The sequence below is a fragment of the Natrix helvetica genome, assembly GCF_964273705.1.
Source record: "Natrix helvetica genome assembly, chromosome: 1".
NCBI classification, from domain to species: domain Eukaryota; kingdom Metazoa; phylum Chordata; class Lepidosauria; order Squamata; family Natricidae; genus Natrix; species Natrix helvetica.
The window spans coordinates 302,813,537-302,819,752 of record NC_138548.1 but is presented as its reverse complement, the minus strand read 5'-3'; the positions used below and the strand labels follow the sequence as shown (position 1 = coordinate 302,819,752).

Sequence of the window (6,216 nt, the reverse complement as noted above, 5' to 3'; positions counted from 1 at the left end):
GTGTTTATGGCAGGAGATTTGTCTGAACACTGTCCAAATTAATTGCTAAATGAACAAGAATAAGGTTAGGTCGCAAAGACCTATGTGATGTTAAAACTTGTTTTGTTTGTAATCAATCAATATAAAATGTCAAGCTACCTGTTTGATAACACATTTGGTCAGCTTGCTCACCTCTAATATTGTACTAAGAAGAAGGTTGTTCAGTTTATACTCTTATAAATATCAGCAAACAGAATGGTGAAATTCAATGATAATGAAAAAGACTTTTATAAAGCTGATTGCCTTATTTAGAAAGAAGTTTGCATTCTACTATTAAAACTTCATTTGTTTTCTCATCAATGATAGCTCAACGATATTTTTGTTGCAATTAGCATTCCTTTTTAATATTCATTCATTTCTATGATTACTCTGGTTATTTTGTTTCCTAGGTTAAAGATCATGTTCAAAGTAATCTGCTGTACATTACAACTAAATCTCTTTACGTTGTCTTTTATTGAAGGCTTTAAAATGTATTTTTATCCCAACTTTATTATTTTTATAAATAACAAGGTGTGAATATACTGCTTCCTCTTCTTATTTTTAGTTGCTTCTATTTTTAGTTCCCCTCTTATTGGGTTGCTTCTGAAAGATGGTGCAATTGAAGAATTTTAGCATATATTATAAAAATGTTCAGTACAGTAACATTGAGCTTAATTCACTTATCTTTTCACTTTAAAAAGCTTATTATAGATATTGCTTGCATTCCTTATTTATAATTTGTTCTGATTTACCGTTAAATTTAAAATTGATTTAATATTGCCTCCAGAGGAACAGTTATATTAGTCTTTTGCAGAAAAAACAACAAAGAATTTCATAGAGCCTTAAAAATTAAAAAAAAACATTTATTAAAAACACATTTATTTTTAGACTTTAGGGTGCCACAAGACTCCTTGGGTTTCTGTTCATACTGTTATAAATTTCATTCTCAAAAGGACAGATTGCAGTCTCACTGGCTGGCAAAGAATAACATGAGGAAAATTAATAACATTTATAAATGAAGTGGGATTATGCTGATACTAGGTGAGAAATTCATCATTTTATATAGAGAGCCAGTGTTGTACGGTGGTTACAATGTTGGAACAGGAATGGAGAGATCCATTCTTAGCCATGAAACTTACTGGGTGATTTGGAATCAATCCTAATTCTGAGTATAGCCTACCTCCCAATATTGTTGTAGGAACAAACAAAAGGAGATATCCAAGGGAAGCAGCGAAGTGTAATATGAATTTTCACTTGATGACTATGACTATGAATCTAATATGAAACTAATAAAAATAATATTAATAGTTATTGAAAAAATTATAAAATTGAATCACTCTTAAGTTATGTGGATTCATAATTAAATGCAAAACTTTCTCAAATTGTGTTTAAATATAAGCTCACACACCCAAATAAATATTATATTCATTTGAAACAAATCCTTAAAGTGCTAAGTTATTATAGGTCTTAGACCAGGGGTGTCAAACTCAAGGTCCAGGGGCCAGATCCTGCCTGCGGGTTGTTTAGATCTGGCCTGCAGGGCCACCCTGAAAACAGCAAACAACCGGTCCATGGTGTCTCTGCCAGCAAAAACAGAGCTTGGGATGGCCATGTGCTGCCCTTCCAACCTCCATTTTCGTTGGCAGAGGGTTGCAGGAGGCCATCGCAGCCAAAAACGGAGCTCAGGAGCCCGTTTTCTCTGGCAGAGTGCTCCGGCCACCACAGGTGCCCCGATATGAGTGATGTCGAGCTGGCCACACCCACCCTGACCAGACCCACCCCAGTCCCCCGAGGTCAAACACAACCCTGATGCGGCCCTCAATGAAATTGAGTTTGACACCCCTGTCTTAAACATTTGTCCTTCTGAGTCTTACTGAGATCATTATTTTGGATATTCATGGTCCTTTCTTCCTTCTTTCTTTTCATGTGGAAGACTCATACAGGAGCTGATTTGATCGCTGTTTCTGGATTATCTGGACAAAGGATATAGTTGTGTGAGCTTCATCATCTGGGGGAGGAAAGCATCTTAAATCAATAGAAATGTAATAGATTTATAGATCTTGGACTGTGTTGTAGCCAGCAAGGCCTTAGCGCTTTTATTTCACCTTAAGCCACATATTTCATCCCTCCAAAATTATGAAAGGAAAAGATTTGTGCGGGTCCAAGATTGGCTGTTTATTTATTTATATTAATAGGGAAGCACACTTTTTATCCAAATAGAATGAGGCCATAGTCACCCTTTTCCATAAGAATAAAGGAATATGTTTGATCCTGCCAGTTACAGATCTAGTAGCTTGCTTAGCACAATAAACAAGCTATATGCAAAATACATTTACTTAATGCTATTAGATTGGGTACAAAGTTCTAAAAAAATCCTTTCTGAGGAGCAGGCAGGATTTAGAGGAGAGAGTTCAAACTTAGATCACCATTTAGCTATACAATACAAAAAACAATACAAAAAGTGCCAAAAGCACCTTTTTTTGGTAACTTTTGTGGACTTCAGAACAGTCTTTGATTCCAAAAGAGAGACTATGGGGAAAACTACAGCAGTCGTCAATGGATAAAAGATTATTCCTTCTTATCTTTCTACTAATACCTTGTCACCAGCCTTGGGAACATCTTTCTGGAGCTGTTCCAGTGGTGGGTTCCTACCGGTTTGGACTGGTTCGGCCAAACCGGTAGTGGTTTGGCAGCCTGGGTCGCTGGAACCAGAAACGACTGGTTCTCCAGGCAGCGCCATAGGTGCCGCCATCTTGTTTTTCAGTTCTGTGCATGTGCAGAAAAATTTTAATTGGATCTCGCATTCGTGCACATCAAATGTGCATGCACAATGCGTACATGAGCGAACTGGCAATAATGCCTGTCGGAACCCACCCCTGAGCTGTTCCCTCTGAAAAAAGCAGGGCCAGGGTGCACTCTAATCCCTGTATTTCTCAATCTATGTATTAATTTAATAATTAAGGCTCCCATGTCGTCTGCTCACCACTCTCCATTGTTAGCAGATTGTGCAGTTCCAGCTTTTTTATTTGCAGAGGATGAAGTAATTTTGTCTGTCTCCAAAGTGGAAATGAGAAGGGCATTGAAGCCATAGACTTCCTTTAGTCTAAAAAAACAACTTGCAATAAATTATCAAGTGTTAATATTTGTACAACACGATGATAGCATGCCTACATGGCAAATTAACAAGTAGCAGAAGCATAATTGTAAATATCTTTGGGTGTAGTTCCAGGTATGCTTACCTTGGACTACTCATTTGTCCTATTGGACGTCCTCAGCTATTTTGAGATGGTGCTTTTTGCATTCAAAGGGAGCATTTTATTCCCACAGCTGTAAGTTTAGGACCCCAGAAGCTTCTCAGTCCAACTTTAGAAGTTCTATCCTTGCAGTTTTGAGATGCACCAACAATGGATAAAACCAGGATTGTGTGTAGCCTAATTCTGATATTATCCCAGTAATTTCTAGTTATTTTTCCCCCCGTGTGAATCTGGTCCCACTGGTTTTCCCACTTCTAATCAATCTAGATAACAAGTATAGGAAGCTCCAAACATTAGATCTCTCTTTAGAAACTGACTGGCCATAAGGATTTGAAAATGCCAGGAATAAGCACATAACTGGGATATTGATTTCCAAACCAATCTAAGGCTAGTATCCAATCCCATAGTCCTGTGATGGAGAACCTATGGCATGCATGCCACAAGTGGCACATGAAATCATATCAGCGGGCACACTAGCCATTGTCCTAGCTTGGCTCTAGTGTGCATGTGTGTGGTGGCCAGTTAATTTTTGGCTGGCCCGCCCACATTGCCCTTTCCTTCCCAGGAGTCTCCAAGCAATGCCAGATAAATACAAGGCTCGCACGGAGGCTCTGTGAGAGTGTTTTCAGCCTCTGGAGGGCCTCCAGAAAGCTTCTGGAGTTTGGGGATAGCAAAAAATGGAAGTTGGGAAAGGGGCTGTTTCCAGCCTCCAGAGTGCCTCATGGGGGCAGGGGAAGCCGTTTTCGCCCTCCCCAGGCTCCAAAAAAGCCGTGTGCACATGCGTGGAGCAGCAGGGGGGATCATGCATGCATGCGCAGGAAGCATGGGATGGTGGGGGGATTAAATTATGGGTGTGGAAACGCACACACAAGCTTTTGGCACCCCGGGGGGAAAAAGGATAGCCATCACTGCCATAGTCCATGGATTTTTTTTCTTCAAATGGAAATGTGCCATCATCCTATCCCTTGTCCATTCTACCTCTGAAATTTCACTAGACTTTCCTTCAGATTGGACACACTACCCGCCACCCATAGTCCTGTAGAGGTCAAGCAGAAACAGCACATATGCCCATGCAGCTCCATGAATTGCCCCCGTTCCTCTGTTGCTCTCTTTACAGAACATGTTGTTCGACATTCATTTATCTCATTTAAAAGAAATACTCAGGCAGAGAGTGTGAAATGTATTTGTCACATTTTCTAACTCACTGGGGCTCTGACATATCTTCCAGATTTCCGTATTATGTGCTTCCGTTTTTCTATTCCTCCCAACTACAACTGAAGATTAGTGTTAGTGGTGATAGCTGTTGTTAGATGTATTTTTTTAATTAATATGATAATGTTATGTTTTGTATTTTATGCCTACCTTCTATTCATATTGACAATTTGAAAGGTATGGGTTTCTGTATAGTGTTTTCTGACCTAAAGACCATAATAAAAGTTTGTTCTTCATCCTTGAAGTTGCTGATGGGTAGATATGGGGGGGGGGGGGGGGAGAGAAAGAACATACTTTTTGATATGCATCAGTTAGCTAACACTTTATCTAGCAGCTCTACACAGTAGCAAGATTATTTCTATGTCATCAGTCATAACAGCTTATAACTAATTTGCACTTCTTTAAAAGGCTCTCTAGTTTGTAGTATGTGCTAATAAAACAGGTCACTTTACATTCTAGCATGCCTTTATATTGTTTGTTTGTTTGTTTATGTCCTGCCTTATTACTTTTATAACTAACTCAAGGCAGCAAACATACACAATACTCCTTCTTCTTCTTATATACCCCACAACAACCGTATGAAGTAAGTTGGCCTAAGAATGACTTGCCTAACATCACCCAGCCAGATTTCAAAATGCAATGCTGTACCACAGGAAAAAGGAACAAAATGTTAAATACAATTACTCTGTTTTACTGGGATAGCTATTTAACTATCAATTATTCCTCATTTCTATGGATCAAGCCATTGCGGCTGATCACATATCCCAGTGAAATTCAGTGAATCCGAAGTATGTTAAGTATGAAAGACTCTGGATCCAAATAGTTATTCCACCTATGTATGATTTGGATTTCAGCTTTTAAGTTCTGCATAATGTTTGGTTTTGGAGAAATAACTTGAAATTCTAATGACAGGTCTTGAAGGCAGTTCATTATTGATTTATTTTGACATAGAAGTGCAAACAGAATAGTTAAAGAGGTATTAACTGTATTAAGCCCCCCCCCCCCCCCCCAAAAAAAAAAGGGCTGCAGAATTGCACAGAAATTTCTACCAACTGAAGGTATTCCTCCCTTGGCTGGAACATTCATCCAAAGTAAGACAAAAGCACACAAATTGTTCCAGAGTAAATTTGACTCCTCTTGAAGCATTCAGAGAAATTTGGCGAGATATAGCACATAAAGAGTGTGCAATATACCTCCTTTTTCCTCCTCCATCACCAGAAAATGTACCTGGAGTGGTATTATATGAAAGAATTATTCCCATCCCAAAAATTCATTTTGCCAAGAAATCATTCCATTCACAGTTTTTTATATTGATATCAATGTAGACAAAACATACCAGAGGCAATTCCTACCTGTCTGCATATTTTGTAATTAGAATATAGTTTGACATGTGGTTAGAATTTGTTTAACTATTTTTTTTTAAATAAAAGCAATCGGGAGGCTCACAAAAATATGATAAGCCATATGGCTTACAAATCTCCATGGCTCGTTCATATGCTACATTGCATCAAGACTAAATTAATGGTGTAATCCTGTATCTGTGACAACAACCAACGGCAGTACCGAGCCATTCCAGGAATTATACTACTCAAGCACCAGCATTAACCAGGTGATATATCTGTTATTCAATGAACTACTACTGAGAGTCCTAGCTCCCGCAAGCAGGTGTTCAACACACACAAATACCAACCAGTATTTTCAGTCTGGCTGCTGACAGAGGGAGGGCACTTGT

General features: G+C 38.7%; 1 long non-coding RNA gene across 1 annotated transcript; it reads right to left on the bottom strand.

The window, feature by feature from the left end:
• Nucleotides 1-891: 891 nt before the first annotated feature.
• Nucleotides 892-3,123, bottom strand: LOC309384719. Its single transcript, XR_014174108.1, has 3 exons — nucleotides 3,002-3,123; nucleotides 1,893-2,026; nucleotides 892-992 (listed from the first exon to the last, which is right to left on the bottom strand). It is a non-coding gene; the product is annotated as an uncharacterized lncRNA (long non-coding RNA).
• Nucleotides 3,124-6,216: the final 3,093 nt, after the last annotated feature.